The sequence below is a fragment of the Lutra lutra genome, chromosome 5 (assembly GCF_902655055.1).
Source record: "Lutra lutra chromosome 5, mLutLut1.2, whole genome shotgun sequence".
Classification (NCBI taxonomy): domain Eukaryota; kingdom Metazoa; phylum Chordata; class Mammalia; order Carnivora; family Mustelidae; genus Lutra; species Lutra lutra.
This window is the reverse complement of record NC_062282.1, coordinates 87784626-87803356: the sequence shown is the minus strand read 5'-3', so window position 1 is coordinate 87803356 and position 18731 is coordinate 87784626. Positions and strand designations below refer to the sequence as shown.

General features: G+C 39.2%; 1 long non-coding RNA gene across 3 annotated transcripts in view; it reads left to right on the top strand.

Moving 5' to 3' along the window:
* LOC125101061 (uncharacterized) overlaps window positions 1–18731 on the top strand; it is a 78000-nt gene that overhangs the window by 20410 nt on the left and 38859 nt on the right. For all 3 annotated transcript variants that reach the window (XR_007127748.1, XR_007127750.1, XR_007127747.1), the window contains exon 2: window positions 16406–16504. This is a non-coding gene — a long non-coding RNA (uncharacterized LOC125101061). The remainder of the gene's footprint in view (window positions 1–16405; window positions 16505–18731) is intronic.

Genomic DNA, 18731 nt, shown 5'->3' with positions numbered 1-18731 from the left:
CATCTCAGTTATAGTGTTTTTTATTTTGGCCTGACTAGTTTTTAGGTCTTTTATTTCTGGGGTGAGAGACTCCCTAGTGTCTTCTATGCTTCTCTCAAGTCCAGCTAGTATCTTTATGATTGTCATTTTAATTTCTGGATCATGCATACTATTTATATCTGTTTCAATTAGATCCTTGGCCGTGACTTTTTCTTTCTTTGGGACAAATTCCTCCATTTTGTCATTTTTATATAGGTCTTTGTTTTCTTCTCTGTGTTAGGAAAGCCTGTTATGTTTCCTACTCTTGAGAGTAATGGCTTTATTAAGAAAGGGTCATAAACTGTTCAGGACCTGGTGACTCCGGAAGTGTTTCTGGTATATGTGTGTGAAGTCCGGTGCTATGTTTTGGATGCTCTTTCCCTCCAGTCAGTCCTCTGCAGAGTTTGTTCTTTGCCTGCAGTGGGGAGTGTTTGCACCTTGGCCAGAGTGGTTAGTTTTAACTAGATGTGCTCTGGGCTGCTTGTTAAAAGAGACCTGATGCTATTTCCATTAGAGCTGAAGCTTGGCAGCACGCTATGGCCAGTAGACTTCGTGCATGTGGGGCGTTTGTGTTGGTCTTCTGGAGGAGGGGCCTGCTGCTCTGGTTCTCATGTATACTTGTCCTAGTAAAGAAGCACATGCAGAGTGTAGGAGGCAAGACTTGGTGTAAGCAGCTAATACCTCCACTTTTGGTGCTGTGCTGCTTCCTGATGTTAGTTTATACTGGGAGACCAGGGAGGGAAATGACACCACCCCTCTCCTTTGTCCTTGAAGGGGGAATTTGTCCCCACCAGTTTCCCAGAAGCCCTCACAGAAGAATGAACAATCTCTCTGCTTGTGTCCCAGGCTTCTCTCAGATCCATGCCTTCACCCTATCTGCCTGCCCTGCAGCACAGTGCAACTATGTTCTATCCCGGGGAGGCCGGCTGAGTTTTAAAACTACCAACCTTAGGGACTTAGTATGTGTTGCCACCTGCACTGGTTCTCTGGGGGAGGTGTTCACTGTTCTGGGGCTGGTACAGGTTTGTGCAAGAAGGGAAGTTGCACCAAAGCGCAGGTCCTTGGAGTATGGAGTAAAATGAAGCAAAGAGTCAGTGTCCAGGTTAGCCACCCAGGTTAGCAGGTGTCTCTGCACCTGTGCTGAGAGTCAGGGAGGGTAATGGTGTCTGCGGGCTCTTTTGTCCTTGGTGAGGCATGCCACCTCTTCCAGATGGGCTCCAAGAAGGGGGAACCATCTCCCCCAGTGTGTTCCAGGGGATCCTCAGATCTTTCTGCCTGCTACTGGGTTCTCTGCCCTCCTTCACAAGAGCACTGTACGGCCCACTGGGTTCCATACCAGCTAAGGCGTGGACCTTTAAAACTCCAGTCTTTGAGCTCCGCTGGTTGTCAGAACTCACCATAATCAGCTTTTCTCATTTTCCCCGTGAATGGCTTTGGGGAAATTTTTCCTATGTGATTCTCTGTGCACTCCTCTCTTTCTCTCTCTTGCCTCTCTCAGTGATTAACACTACCTCTCCTCTGCAACATGCACAATCCTTTCCTCCCCAAAATCTCATCTCTGCACCTCCTACCTTCCACAGTAGCCTATTCTCTTTGCCTAGTTGTATAGTTTGTTCTGTTACTCCTCAGATTGATTTCTTGGGTTTTCAGAATGATTCAGTAGTTATCTAGCCATGTTCGAGTGATGAGGCAAGCCTAGGACTTGTTTTCAAAATTGATATTATTGTAGCCAAAACTGGAATTAAGTGTACATATAAACTATTGCAAGTGTGTACACACACACACACACACACACACACATTTTAAGTTTATTTGGGGAGATAGTGTAAAACAAAATTAAAGTTGCATACATTAGAAACATAACATCCTTAATATGGTATAAATGTGACACATTTTCTTGTTTTCCTGTGTTCTGCTAAATCACCATAACCTAAACTGCTTTATAAAACTGATATGTTAAAATTTATCTTTATCTTATTTATTTGACAGAGAGAGACACAGCAAGAGAGGGAACACAAGCAGGGGGAGTGGGAGAGGGAGAAGCCGGCTTCCTGGAGAGCAGGGAGCCCGATGTGGGGCTCAATCCCAGGACCCTGGGATCATGACCTGGGACCATGACCTGGAACAAAGGCAGATGCTCAGCAACTGAGCCACCCAGGCACCCCTAGCTTTACTGTTTTTGCTTATGCTCAGATTCCAAACAAAACTTTTCATAAGGTTCTTCTGTCTCTGGGTCCATCTTATCATCAGTATCATCCAAGTATGGGTCCTTTCTATATTTTAGGTATATGGTGTAAGGTATATTTTATATCCTTTTATTTTGTGAGTTCCTTGATTGATACTTTATAGAAACACTGATTTTTACTGCTTCTGTGTTTCCTATGTTCATACTGTAATTTTTGATCTTTCCTTTCCCCTCAAAGAGTCCCTGTTAGTATTTCTTGCAGGGTTGGTTTAGTGGTCATGAACTCCTTTATTTTTTATTTGTCTGGGAAACTTTATCTCTCCTTCTATTTTGAATGATAGGTTTGCTGGATAGATTATTCTGAGGTGCAGGTTTTTATGATTCAGCACTTTGTGTCCCACGCTTTTTTTAAGAAAAAGATTTATTTATTCATTAGAGAGAGAAAGAAAGCGTATGTATGCATGCACACACGGGAAAGGGCAGAGGGAGAGAGAGAGGCAGAAAAGCAGACTCCATGCTGACAGTGGAGCCTGATGCGGGGCTTGATTCTAGGACCCTGACATCATGACCTGAGCCGAAAATCAAGAGTCAGATGCTTAACTGACTGAGCCACCCACATGCCCCCATGTCTTGTGGCTTTTAATATTTATTCATTATCACTGTATTTTGCCATTTTCATTACAGTATCTTTTGGCGTGGCTCTGCTTTTGTTGTTTTTGTTGGCAGTTCTCTGTGGCTCCTGTGTCTGGATATCTGTTTGCTTTCCCAGGTTAGGTAAGTTTTCGGCTATTATTTTTTAGAATAAATTCTCTGCTCCATTTTCTCGTTCCTCTTCTAGGACTCCTATAATAGGAATGTACTATGTTTGATGGAGTCACTGAGTTCCCTAAGTCTCTTCTCATTTTGCATAATTCTTTTGTCTCTCTCTTTTGTTTAGCTTGATTACTTTTATTACTCTTCCAGGTCACCAGTTCATTCTTCTGCTTCTTCCAGCCTACTGTTTATTCTGTGAAGCTGTTTCTCATTTTGTTTATTGAGCCTTTTATCTCTTCTCTGTTATTCTTTATCTTTGTGTTAATAGTCTCACTAATGTCCTCTACTCTTCTCAAGCCCAGGGAGTATCCTTACAATCATTGCTTTAAATTCTCCATCAGGCATTGTTACTGATCTCTTTCACTTAGATCCCTAGTGTGGCCTTGTTCTGTTCTTTCATTTGGGACAAATTACTCCGTCTTCATTTTGTCTTAAGTCCCTGTGCCTGTTTCCTTTTCTTAGGAAAGTCAGCTCTGTCTCCTGTTCTTGAGAGTAGTGGCTTTATGAAGAAGAGGTCCCTGCAGTGTAATGTCACCTATTCCCTAGGGCCTGATACTACTGAGAGTATATCCATTGTGCTGCATAGACCCTGCTTTTGTGTCCTGGTTGCTTTATCCTTCCGGTCAGTCGTCTGCAGAGGCTCTTTGCCTCTTGTGGGCAGTCTTTGGTTCCTGGCCTGAATGTGTTGAGCTTCAAGTAGGTGTCCTCTGATCTGCTTGTGAAATGAGACCTGTTGGTGCTGTACCACTGCCACCAGAACTAAGGGTCCCCAGAACTCCCACATTAGGAGATGAGGTGTGATCATGGGTTTGGGCCAGTCTTGTGGGGGAAGGGCCCGCCATGCTGGGACTGAGGCAGGTGTAACTCAGAGGGGCAGCTCCAACAGATCGTGGGGGTGTGGAGCTTGGTGTAAGTTAGGTAGCAAGTGTCTCTGCTGGTTCCTGCAGGTGGCCCTGTGATTATGCTGAAGGGCAGGGTGGGAAATGGTGCCTGGAGTTCCTTTCTTCCAGGAGGAATTTCATCATGAATGCTGACTCTCTGTAATATGCTCTGAGAAGAGCAATTAACCTCACCATGTGTGCCCCAGGTGCTCTTCAGATCATTGTTTCCATGCTGTAAGTCTGCAAGGTGTTTGACCTGCCTTTTCTCTTTGTGCAGCTCCATTGTCCTCCTGAACTCTTCTAGAGTCAAGCATGCTGACCTTTAGAACTCCAGTCTTTAAGCCCATCTAGTTGAAGAACTCAAGAAATTCGGGCCCTCCTGCTTTCTAAGCCAATTGCTATGGGGATTTATTTTCTTCTTGTCCTCCTGTGTGTTAGCTTGTCTCTGGTCCTTCTCTGTGACCATGGCTCCCTCCCCACTGCAGTGGCCACAGTCTCTTTCTCTCCTAACCTCTGTCTGCATTTCTGCCTTCTTCAGTGTGGCCTCTGCATTTACTTGTAGAGTTTGTTTTGCCAGTTTAAAGGTCAATTCTAGTGGATTTAGGATGACTTGATAGTTACCTAGTTGTATTCATGGAGCGAGGTGAACCTAAGGTTCCGCATCTTCTGCTGTCTCAAGAATCCAGTTCTTGGGGCGCCTGGGTGGCTCAGTCAGTTAAGCATCTGCCTTTGGTTCAGGTCATTATCCTGGGGTCTTGGGTTCAAGCCCCACATAGGGTTCCTTGCCCAGCAGGGAGTCTCCTTCTCCCTCTTCCTCTGCTTGTGCGCTCACTTTCATGCACATATTCTTTCTCTCTCTTGCTCTTTCTCTGTCAAAATAAGTAAAATCTTAAAAAAAAAATCTAGTTCTGGAAATAAAATAGTTGTGCAAAAATTTAAAAATGCCATTCTTCTCACTACTTGGGAGGGAGTGTGAATTAGCTGCTTTTCTTAAAGGTATGTTATCTATATTAAGATGTAATAGATTTTGAGTTTTGATTTTTAATGAATTAATAGGTAAATATTTTAAAGCATCATTTTTCATACAATATAGGAATATCAGCAGATATATCCCATATAAACAAAAGCTCCTTGGGGACTCTTGATAATCTTCAAAAGTGTAATAGAGTCTGAAGACAAAATGTTTTAGAATCAAGTGTTAGAACCACATACTGTGGTGCAAGATTTTGAGGAGGGAAGTATGTGATAAGTCATTGCATTAGATATTGAGTTAATACCAATTCTTTGAATTACAGTAGTATATCGCATATTGACAAAATTAGTCACAAAGTATTTGGAAGTTATTTTGTGCTGTAGGACCTAAAATACTGCATGAAAAGAAGGAGAAAAAAAAAAGCTATTAGTGTTTAAAGTAGCAAAAGCCACTACTTCTTCCGGACACTTCACTGCCATCTAGTGGAAAGTAATAAATACATAAATCTATTAGTACAGTAGTGTGAACGATGCCCCATAGAATTCTGTAGTATACTGTTGGTTGTGCAGCTTTGATATCAACTGGAAGATTCCATGCAACTGGTTCTCAGCTGCCTCTCAGACCAAATTATGAGACAAAGAATTTTGAGAACTACGGGTATTAACAAAGATACAGAGATGGGATTGAACACAGTGGGTTCACAGAGCAAAAATATGATGATCCAAGTAAACCAAAAATTTGCATTAGAAGTAGTAGGAAATAAAGTTTTCAGTCCGAGTAAAATCACACCATTGGAAATGTTGAGATCTGACGTAGTACATGGTAGGGAGTCTTTGAAGGTTCCAGAGCACTAGCATATGGAAATAGTTTAGGAAGCTCAGGGGAATAGTGGTTGCCAAGACGGATGTGGGGGTGTGTGAGAGGGTAGATGAATGGTGGATGGATGGGTGGGAGTGTGGATGGCTAGCTAGGAGGAAGGTGGTTTTCAGAACAGGAAGACCAGAAAAGAAGTTATCAAGTGTCTTGATACAGCCACTCCTTGGTTGTAACTGGCTGTCAGAGGGGAGAATAGGAATGTCCCATCAGATAATAAACATTGAGTCTAGATTTTAGATTGGAAAAATTGAAGTCTCAGAGACTGCCTTTTGAGTTTTCCAATTTTCTAAGAGAAACACTAACACAATTGCTTTATTCATGAGAGAGAGGTGAAGTCTGATTTTCAAATAATTGGCAAAGTTTAACACACCAAGATCATACTTTAAAGAAAAGTTTTACTCTGCTGCCCTCTTCTGAATATTATGTAATTGCCAAAATATTTCTTAAAATGGTGGTCAATTAGTGAGGGTAGAATTGCCACTGAAATGCAGGAACTTAGCTGCAAAAGAAGGAAATCAAGGTAAACTGTAAAAAAAAGAAATGATGGCAAACCAAAAACTTTATAAACTTAAAAATATTTTTACCAACTTTTAAAAAAAAGATTTTATTTATTTGACACAGAGGGAGAGATCACAAGTAGGCAGAGAGGCAGGCAGGGAGAGAGGGGGAAGCCGGCTCCCCACGGAGCAGAGAGTCCGACGCGGGGCTCTATCCCAGGACCCTGAGATTTTTTCTTTCCATTTAAACAGTTTTACAAGAATAACGTTTTTCTATGTAATCCCAAAATTATATGCAATATCATGAGTATATAGTCTACATTTAAATTTCTCTTATCTCAAAAACGGCTTGTTTTTTTAAATTGGATCAGAGTTCATGCATTGCATTTTGTCTATTTTATCTGCTGTAATTTAGTCTCCCCCTGCTTTTGTTTTTCATGACAAAACATTATTTATTTGTTTGTTTGTTTGTTTAGTTATTTAGTTGGTAGGCTCCACACCCAGTGTGGAGTTCATCATGGGGCCTGAATTCACGGCCCTGAGATCAAGACCTGAGCTGATGTCAAGAGTTGGTTGGACACTTAACCATTTGAGCCACCCAGGTGCCCCAAGACATAAAACATTTATGAGGAGATCAGACCTGGTGTCTTATGTTCACCATTTTTCTGATTGTTCGTCATAATTCAACGAGGACGCTTTTGGCAAAAGGTAGACTTCTAATTTTGATGATATAGATGCTTCTGATGTATATTATATATAATTTGTACTTACTGCATTGCATCAGGAGTCCCATCATTTCAGTGTGGCCTGGTAACGCACTGCTACATGCAAGCACTTTGGCAAAGGGCCAGCAGCCCTCCGCTGGAAGATCATGCTTTCCCATTGTATTTTTAAGTCTCTCTAGAGTGATGCTCTGTGGCTATGAGACGATCCCTTTCCCCAACCTTTCACTCAGTTGTTTCAGCATCAATGAGGATTTTTGCCTGAGTTGGTTACTACACCAGAATTCATGAAATGATGTGTTTCTCATTTGATCCCCCTTTCTGTATTTATTGGTTTATTAGTTGGTATTCTTTTGTAAAGAACAGTTTTCTTTTTCTCATTCTCTGCCCTCTCATAATCACTGTTAGCTCTAGGGCCTTTTTTTATTTGACATATTAACATGATTATCCCATTGGATGATCAAATTGCCCCAAATTTGTTCTGTAGGAGCCCTGTTAAGCTGTATCCTTTTGACTTGCCGCATTAAAATTTGTGTTCTAGGCTCACTTTCTATATTGTTCCAGATCTGGAACTAGTTATTTATATTAGGAGCCCTGTTTCTTTTCATTTAAGGTGTCAGCCTTAGACGCCAAGTTTGAGGAGCTAGGTGTGCTCATTGTTACTAGAAACTATATTTTAAAAACCACGAGTTGATGGTCAATTGAAATTTAATAACATCTGATTTTCCCCTACCTTTTCCCATTCATATTTCTATCTTTCTTCTCTCACAATGAAAACGCTGTTTCTCAGTGGCATCAATATATTTACTTATGCACTCTGACCTACAGTATGCAAAAATGCTTTGAGAATTACAACACTGCTACCAAAACCAAATATTTATTTGCTTTCTTTTGTTCTTGAATATATCCCACTAGGAAGATACAGTTAGAAAATTGTTCTCATCAGTCACTTAAGCTATAAATATTTTAATTTAGAAATCAACTGTATTTTTTAAGTCAATAATTTCTCCTTGCCATTTAGTTCAACAAACCAAGGTTGAGTCTGTTTCAGCCCCTGCACTAGTTAGTGAGGGCACAGAAATAAATAAGATACTCTTCCTACAGCTGCAAAACATATAGTCTCTTTCAGAAGAAAGGTAATTAAAGGATTATAGCCCAGTGGGAGAAGGATGAAAAAGTGTAGTTATGGTTGCCAAAGCATTACAGGGAGAATCATCTGACCCACCATGGGTAAGAGTAACTTCCTAGAGGAACTAAGAATAAGTCTTAAATAATAAGTTGAAGTGAATCAGGTGAAAAGAGGGACAGCATGTCCTAGTAGAGGAATGTGATGATAAAGAGACCATTCCCCATGCTGGGAAATAGCAGTGGCTGAGAGGGTATCTTGGTCTTAAGATGGTGATAGTCCAGGAGATGAGAGAGTTGAGCAGAAGTCAGACCATGAAAAGAACGTTTGAAGCCATCTACACTACTTCCCTTCACTTCTACATAAGTAGCAGTGTGTCAGTTTTACAGCATAATGATTTATGTATACACTGTAAAATGACCAGCACAATAAGTTTAGTTGACATCTGTCACCACACAGTTACAGTTTTTTTCTTGTGATGAGAACTTTAAGATCTACTCTCTTAGCAACTTTCAAATACACAATATAGTGTTGTTAGCTGTAGTCACCATGTTGTACTCAATACCGTATAGCCCCAGGACTTATAGCTGGAAGTTTGTACCTTTCAACCACCTTTATCCATTTTTTGCCCAACAACAGCCCCCAACCCCTGGCAACCACCAATCTGTTCTCTATCTATGAGGTTTTTGTGTGTTTGTTTGTTTTAAAGATGCTACATATTAGTGGATCATACCGTCTTTGTTTTTCTCTTATTCACTTAACATATAATGTCCTTGAAGTTCATTGATGTTGTTGCAAATGATAGGATTTCTTTTTCACAGCTGAATAATACACAAGCACACACACACACACACACACACACACACATACCACATCTTTAACCATTCATCCAGTTGATGGACACTTGGGTGGTTTTATGTATTGGCTGTTGAAAATAATGCTACGGTGAACATGGGAATGCAGATACCTTTTTGAGATAGTAATTTCGTTTCCTTTGGATGAATACCCAGCAGTGGAATTACTGGATCATGTGGAAGTTCTGTTTTTAATTTTTTGAGGGAACTTCATACTCTTCCACAGAGGCTACACGAATTTGCATTCCCCAAGGTGATATCTCCTTGTGGTTTCAGTCTGCAGTTCCCTGACGATTATTCATGCTGGTCATCTGTTCCTGCATCTCTTGACCATTTGTATGTCTTCTTTGGAACAAACTATTCAGATCCTCTATGCATCTTTTAATTAGATTGGCTTTTGCTATTGAGTTGTGAATTCTTAATGTATTTTGAATATTAACCCCTTATGAGATACATGATTTACAAAGATTTTCTCCCATTTAGTAGGTTACCTTTTCATTTTGTCGTTTCTTTTGCTGAATAGAAGGTTTTTGTTTTTTTTTTTTTAAAGATTTAATTTTTTTTTTTATTTGACAGAGATCACAAGTAGGCAGAGGCAGGCAGAGAGAGAGAGGAAGGGAAGCACACTTCTTGCTGATCAGAGAGCCTGATGTGGGGCTCAATTCCAGGACCCTGGGATAACGACCTGAGCCGAAGGCAGAGGCTTTAACCCACTGAGCCACCCAGGCGCCCCTGCGGTATAGAAGTTTTTAGTTTCATGTTTCTCTCACTAACTTTTGCTTTTATTGCTTCTACTTTGGTGTCCTATTCAAAAATTGTTGCCAAGACCATCATCAAGAGTTTTTATCCCTGTGTGTGTGTTTTTTTTTTTTTTCTAGGAGTTTTACATTTTCAAGTTTTACAAGTCTTTAAACCATTTTGAGGTGATTTTTATGAGTGATGTAAGATCAGTGTTCATTTTCATTATCTGGAAAATTGTTACCCAGGTTTTTCTAGCACCATTTCGAAAGTACTTTTTTTTTTCTTACTGAATATCTTGACTCCCTTGTCAAATATTAGTCGACTCTATATGTGAGGGTACTAATGCCTAGGCTCTTAATTTAGTTCCATTGGTTATTGTACCTATTTTTGTGCCAGTACCATACCATTTTGGTTACTGTAGCCTGATATTCTTTCTATAGTTTGAAATCAGGAAATGGGATGTCTCCAGCTTTGTCTTCTTTCTCTGGATTGCTTTGGCTATTAGGTGTCTTTAGCGGTTCCATAGAAATTTTGGAATTGCTTTATCTATTTCTTTAAAAATTGCCACTGGAATCTTGATAGGGATTGTGTTAACTCTACAGGCGGCTTTGGGTAGTATGGACATTTTAACAATACTACTTAAGTTTCTTTGATCATAGTTTTTTAGTTTTCAGTGTCTAGATCTTACACCTTCATGGTTACAATTATTCCTGTCTTTTATTGGTCTTGATGCACTTGTAAAGGAGAATGTTTTCTTCCCTTTTCAGATATTTGATTGTTAGTGTATAGAAACTACTGACTTGTGTATGTTAATTTTATATCCTGCAAGTGGAAAAAAAATTTAAATGAAGTTATTTGACATGTAATATTGTTTTAGTTTAAGGTGTACAACATAGTCATTCAATAGTTACATATATTTTGAAACACCATGATAAGTATAGTTACCATTACTTATCAGTTATTTTTATATTATTGACTGTATTCAGTTAACTTGTATGATTGACTGTATGCTGTACTTTTGATCCCCATTACTTTTTTATTTCATAACTGGAAGTTGGTACCTCTTAATCCCCTTTACCTTTTTTGCTCATCACCTCCCCCTACCCCCACAATCTCACTCCCCTTTGGCAACCACCAGTTCGTTCTTTGTATTTATGGGTCCATTTGTTCATCGTTTTGTTTTTTTGGATTCCACATATAAGTGGAATCATATGGTCTTTGTCTTTCTCTGACTTATTTCACTTAGCGTAATATACCTAAGTCCATCCATGTTATCACACATGGTTAAGATTTCATTCTTTATTTTTATGGCCAAGTAATATTCGTGTGTGTGTATACACATCTTCTGTATCCATCTATTGGACACTTAGGTTGTTTCTGTATTTTGGCTTTTGAAAATAATGGTATAGTGGACATAAGGGATATATACTTTTCATTTAGTGTTTTTATTTTCTTTGGGCAAATGCCAAGAAGTGGGATTACTGGATGTATGGTAATTCTATTAATATTTTGAGGAAGCTCCATACTGTTTTCCATAATGGCTTCACCATTTTGTATTCCCAAGAGAGAAAGGAATCTTTTTTCCACATCTTTGCCAACATTTGTTATTTCTTGTCTTTTTTATACTAACCATTCTTATCAATATGGGGTGATAGTCATTGAGGTTTTGATTTGCATTTCCCCGGTGATTAATGATTTTGAGCATCTTTTCGTGTGTGTCAGCTATCTGTATATGTTATTTAGAAAAATAACTAATCAGGTACTCTGCCCATTTTTTAATCATATTGTTTGTTTTTCAGTTTTTAGTTCCATGAATTCTTTATATATTTGGATATTAACCCCTCATCATATATATCATTTGCAAATATCTTCTCTTCTTTAGTAGGTTGCCTTTTTGTTTTGTTGGTGGCAGCCTTTAGTGCAAAAGTTTTTTAGTCTGATGTAATCCCAATAGTTTATTTTATTTATTTATTTTTTTTAATAAATTTTTTTTATTTATTTATTTGACAGACAGAGATCACAAGCAGGCAGAGAGGCAGGCAGAGAGAGAGGAGGAAGCAGGTTCCCTGCTGAGCAGAGAGCCCGACGTGGGACTCGATCCCAGGACCCTGAGATCATGACCTGAGCCGAAAGCAGCGGCCCAACCCACTGAGCCACCCAGGCGCCCCCCCAATAGTTTATTTTTACTCTTGTCCTTGTCAGAGGAGAGAAAACCAAAAAATACTGCTAAGACTGATGTCTAAGAGTTTACGGCCTATAAAAAAAGTTACTGTTTTAAGATTTTTTATGGTTTTAGCTCCTGTGTTTAGGTCTTTAATCCACTTTCAGTTTATTTTTGTATATCGTATAAGAAATTGATTGTTTTATTCTACTTGTAGCTGTCCAGTTTTTCTAACACCGTTTGTGGGGGAGACTGTCTTTTCCCCATTGTGTATTCTTGTCATAGATTAATTGACCATATAAGTATGGCTCTACTTCTGGGCTCTACTCTCTGTTCTCCTCAGTTGATCTTTGTTTTGTTTTTTTTTGTGCCAGTATCATACTGTTTTGATTACTATAGCTTTGTAGTATAGTTTAAAATCTGGGATTGTGATAATTCCAGCTTTGTTATTCTTTCTTGGGATTGTTCTGGCTACTCAGGGTCTTTTGTGGTTTCAGACAAATGTTAGGATTCTTTGTTCTTGTTTTGTGAAAAATGCTATTGGTATTTTTTTTTTCTTAAAGATGCATTTATTTGAGAGTGAGAGTGCACACATGTAGGGGGAGGGGCAGAGGGAGAGAATCTCAAGCAGACTCCCCTCTAAGTGGGCAGCCCAGTGCAGGGCTCTGTCTCACAACCCATGAGACTACGACCTGAGTCAGAAGCTTAACCAACTGAGCCACCCAGGGGCCCCTGTTGGTATTTGATAGAGACTGCACTGAATCTATAGACTGCTTTGGATAGTATGGACATCTTAACAATATCAGCTCTTCCAGAGGAGGAGCATGGTATATTGGTATATATTTTCATTTATTTGTGTCATCTTCAGCTTCTTTCATCAATGTTTTATGGTTTTCAGAGTACAGGTCTTTCACCTCCTTGGTTAAATTTACTCTTAGGTCTTTTATTCTTTTTGATGCAATTGTAAATGGGATTGTTTTCCTAATTTCTCTTTCTGCTAGTTATCATCACTGTATAGAAATGCAACATATTGGGTACCTGGGTGGCTCAGTGGGTTAAAGCCTCTGCCTTCAGCCCAGGTCATGATCACAGGATCATGGGATCGAGCCCCGCATTGGGCTCTCTGCTCAGCAGGGAGACTGCTTCCTCCTCTCTCTGTGCTTGCCTCTCTGTCTACTTGTGATCTCTGTCTGTCAAATAAATAAATAAAATCTTAAAAAAAAAGAAATGCAACATATTTTTCTACATCAATTTTGTATCTTTCAACTTTACTGAATTCATTTATTCTAACAGTGTTTTGGTGGAGTTTAGGATTTTATGTATGTAAGACTGTATCATCTGCAGACAAAAAGAGTTTTACTTCTTCCTCTCTGATTTGGATGCTTTTGTTTTTTTTTTTCTTATTGTTCTGGCCAGGAAATTCTAGTAGTATGTTGAGTAAGACTGATGAGAGTACACACTCCTGATTGTTCCTATCTTTCAACTTTTCTACACAACTGAGTTATGTAAAGCCCTCATCCTGGCAGCGTATTTACATAAAGGTTGAGAAATCTCCCTAAGCACACTGACCTTAAGGGAAAATAACAATTACGTGTATGAAAACTTAGTTGGGTCTGATGTTAGTTGTGTACTTGTCATGTATGGCCTTTATTATGTTGAAGTATGTTCCTTCTATACCCCAGTTGTTGAGCGTTTTTTTTTTTTTTTTTTTTAAATCATAAAATGACATTGCCTTTTTGTCAAAAGCTTTCTGCATCTGTGGCATATCACATTCTTTGATTGTATATGTGGAACCATGCTTGTATCCCAGGAGTACATTCCTCTTGTTCATGGTGTAGGAACCTTTTGATGTGCTGCTGAATTCAGTTTGATAATGTTTTGTTGTGATTTTTCGCAACTATATTTATCAGAGATTTTGGCCTATAGTTTTCTTTGCTGGTTGAGTGCTTATGCGGCTTTGATATCAGGCTAAGATTGGCCTCATGAATAGAGTTTAGGAGTGTTCCCTCTTCAGTTCTTTGGCAAAGCTTGAGAAGGATATTAATTCTTTCAATGTTTGATAGAATTCACCTGTGAAACAGTTTTGTCCTGGGCTTTTTGTTTTTCTGGAGGGAGGTAATTTTTTGATTACTGATTCAGTCTCCTAACTTGTTAACTGTTTGTTCACATTTTCTGTTTGTTCATGATTCAGTTTTGGTAGGGACCTATTACGCTGCCATGATGTCACTCTCCCTTCACAAATTTTTTTTTTTTCTTTTAAGTAGGCTCCAAGCTCAGCTTGAAGCCCAATGTGGGACTTGAACACCTTACCCAGAGATTAAGACCTGAGCTGAGATCAAGAGTCAGATGTTTAACCGGCTGAGCCACCCAGGCAACCCCCCTTCATAATTTCTTAACTGGACACTGCAGCTGTCTTCTGACTTTGTCTCAGCTTCTTGTACTACTGTGTTTCTTTCTTCAAGATGCTACTAGAGTGATCTTTACAAAATACAATCATGCCACTTCCTGCCAAGGATTTCTCAATGTCTACCATCCCGTGTTATTTCTCCTCCTTTCCTTTTTACCCTAGTTACACCCTTATTCTCTTAGTATCTCTCTTTTTTCTTTTTTAGGATTTTATTTATTTATTTATTTGAGAGCAAGCAAGCGAGCAGACACAAGCAAGGGGAGCGGCAGGCAGAGGGAGAGGGAGAAGCAGACATCCACTGAGCAGGGAGCTCAATGCCAGACTGGATCCCAGGACCCTGGGATCATGACCTGAGCTGAAGGCAGACGCTTAACTGACTGAGCCACCCAGGCACCCCTCAGTATGCCTTTATACGTGGTGAGAAATCTTTAGCAAATTGACTTTAAAGGAAAATAGCATTTAATTATCTCTAAACTCGAATAGGAATTTCAGCATTGTTGGAAAGGTACTTTGGGGTGTGATGTCTTTGCCTCTTATATCATCATGTTAGCTTAGTTTTAGCCCTGTGTGGGTGGCAAAGGTATGAGGGCCATGAGGCATGGGTTAGAGTGATTCCAGGTTGACTATAAAGTGGTGACGCTGCTTCAGTCATGGATGGAGTTCTCTAGTCACATAATACAGAATATCTGTTGTCAAATAAAATTCACAAAGTTAACAATATCACTGTGATGGCATATTTGAATGTTACATATGCATAATATGCTACCTGATAATTAGGATTTAATGGTAAACATTTCACATTAGTGCATATAGTTAGCCATTAATTTTCTCCTCAGAGGTTTATTCTCTAGCATCTGTAATCAGCATCTCCACTTTCCCCTCTTCTCACAGCTCTTAAAAGACAAAAGTCCTGGATCCACTTTTCCAAAACTGAGATTCTCCTCCAGTAGTCTACCTTCTTTTGTTTTAAAAGACTGGACCAAATCAGAGATCAAAAAGTGGCTAGCCACAGGTTAAAACTAGCATATGAGTTTTGTTTAGCCTATAGTTCCTAATCCAAATTTTGAATTAGTTTCCCATATTTAAACAACAGGAAGTAACAGATAAAATCCAGATTTCCAGCTTCTTTTAAAAATTTAGAGGCTTTTATTTTTTTCCCATTCCAGTATGGCAAGCACAGACCCCTTCTTGAACATGAATTTGGCATGAACTCTTAGGTTGGCCATAGACCCTGCTAAGGACACTTCAAGCCACATACGTATTTGGATCTGTAACCTTTGGATCACTCATCTATTCATACAAACATACAGTGTGCATCCAATGTGCGTGACAGTGTTCTACACTGTCACTTTCATTCTATAGAGGCAGAAGTGAAGGTTCAGAAGGTCAAATGGCAAGTGGCAGAGCCAGATTTGACCTAGTGTATGTATGTATTCATGGTTTCCAGGTCCCTCCTTATGACCCTACTACTGTTCCCTAGAAACCTAAAAATTGTCATGGTGTAGAAAGGTGACAGATTGCAAAAGTTTCTGTTTAGTCACTGTTTTCCCCAGTGGCATCAGTATTTCATGCATTTTATAACAAGTGAATTACTATATTAATTCACATGTGCATTTATTGGCATTTCTGGGTAAGCATGATACCCCAATGTTTTTCTAGATTATATCTATCCTATATATACAGCCCTTTTACACAATTATTATTGCCATTTAAATAGATGGCAAAGAATCAAAGAACCATAGCATTTATTTTAATTCCTCTAAGGCAAAAATCTGTTCTCAAAGGTAATATTTTCTGGAAATGACGTGAGTGTACTGTTTAACAGTAATATCTAAAGCCTATTTAAAAGATGCACATTTAGGGGGGCACCTGGTGACTCAGTTGGTTAAGTGTCTGACTCTTGACTTCAGCTCAGGTTGTGATCTCAGGGTTGTGAGATTGAGCCCCATGTTGGGGCCCACACTGGGCATGGAGCCTGTTTAAGAATCTCTCTCTCCTGCCTGCGCCTCATCTCTGCCCCCCTCGCTTCCTCTCTTTAAAAAAAAAAAAAAAATGCATATTTTCATATTATACAGAGTCTTTACAACAAATGTAGATACAGAAAATGCCGTCTGAACCACCACTTAATCCGTGACATCACCTATTTTGCAGGCTTAATTCATCTTGTTTCTGATTAAGTTTGATCCTGTGAGAGATGACTACTGGCAGAAAAATGAAGAATGAAAGTAGAAATGAGCACATAACCACAAGGTACAATCTAAGACTAAAACTGTGGGGCAGGCCAAGGGAGTTCTGGTGTAGCTTGATTGCAGAATGATTGCAATTGGCTGGTTTCTGCTTTTGTGAAATGGAGAGTAATCACTGTTCCAGGGTATGCCTGACAAATACTTTTGGTGAGTGAATCTTCATTCCCATACAATATAAAAAGAATTAACTAAGTTTAATCTGTGCTACCTAGGAACAGTAATAGTATTTATATGAAAGTATATAACATGTCAAGCCACATAAGGTAGAGTGTTAAAAGAGTTATAACTTTCACTTAAGATTAAAAAAAAAACTTTTTTGGAAGAGCTTTCCTTCTTGGCAAAAAGTCCTTAGATGTTGATAGTTGGGGACGCTGTGAGTCATTGGGGCCAGGAAGCAATATGGGGAATCTCTGAATCTTCTGCTAAATTTTGCTGTGAACCTGAAAGTACTCTAAAAAAATAAAGTATATTGTATATATAATATATATGCTATTATATGTAGAGTATGTATCATACAACTTTTATATATACATGTAAGATGGCTTTAAAAATATATATATATAGAACATATATATATGAAAGCCTACAGATAAGTAGGAACAAAGGCAGTCCAGCAGGGGTTGGGCCCCATGGAGGAAGGCAGCCTGTCAGGGATTAGGAAGATTGGTTACACACGGGGTTGGGGTTGGTGGGGGGGGGGGGGACTTGAACAAATAAGTCAATATATTGAGGTACATGTGAGTCAGGTTTTTCACTGTCCAGGAAAGGATTAAAAATATGGAAAGAGGGGAGGCTTGAATAAATTTCGTGTGGTAGACTGGAATTAGATTGGTATGAACTCATGGTGTGTGTGTGTATGTATATTTCTTGTATGTGCACAAGAAAAACTCTGGGAGCAGGTGACACAAAAGTGACACCCAAGAGCAAAGAGTATTTTTAGCACCCTGCTTTTTTTTTTTTTTTAATATTTATTTATTTACTTGACCTAGAGATCACAAGTAGGCAGAGGCAGGCAGAGAGAGAGGAGGAAGCAGGCTCCCCGCCGAGCAGAGAGCATGATGTGGGGCTCGATCCCAGGACCCCGAGATCATGACCCGAGCCGAAGGCAGAGGCTTCAACCCACTGAGCAACCCAGGGGCCCCTTAGCACCCTGTTTTTAAATACTAGTCTCTATCAAAGTAATCTTTGGAAAATGGCTAATCCCAGGGCTGAAACAGAGAACACATAAGATGAGTCTCTAAATATGCAAGTGTTCGAAGAAGGTGGCTTGCCAGTAGACAGAGAAGCTGGCTTTCAGAGTCACCTAGTGGCTGAGGATGACTATTTGAGCTAATACATGATGACAGTTAATTGATTTTCTCTCACTGTATAGGAATCCAAAAAACTATTCTTATAAATGAGTAATAAATAGGAGAAGAGAAAGCTCTTCTTATAGCAAAATGTCTATTAACAAAATACAGAAAGAATGCAAGAACTAGAAAAATCACCATTTGGTATCTATCGGAGTAATAATTCAGAATTCAAGAAGGTTAAGAGCAGAGAGTGAAAGTTGAATGAAGAACAAATTATGTAATCTCAAAGTATCACCTCTACAAAATACTTAATATCCATACTAAGCTGGATATTAACTACAAAGGGAAACGGTAACTTTACAGTGGTGAAGCCTACTCAGATGATCACTGTTAATATCACCAGCATTGGGACAAATTGGCTTTGAAGCGCCTCCTGATAAGACACACCAGGAAGAGCTGGCACTGGGCTCCCTCAGCAGGGAGTCTGCTGCTTCCTCTTCCTGTGGCTCCCCCTCCCCTCCACTCTTGCTCACTCTCTCTCAAATAAATAAAATCTTAAAGGAAAAAAAAAAAAAAGACACACCAAGAAGAGCATAGCATCACCTCTCTGATACTGCTGTCACAAATGCATATGCTGAATTCAGTCATGAGGAAGCACCAGACGAACTCCAATGGAGGACTTCTATAAAACAAAAACCTGTAATCTTAAAAAATATTAAGGTCATGAACATAAAGAAAAAACTAAGGAATGGTTCTGGATTTAATGAAACTGAAGAAACTTGATGACTACAAGGATTACATATTCTTGGTCTGGATCCTTCATCTATAAAGGACATAACTGGGCAGCTGGCAAAATAAATAAAATTATCAACCTTTGTTCAAAAACTTTTATTTACTATAAAGACAAACACCAAAATAGGTACAAATACTATAAAATTG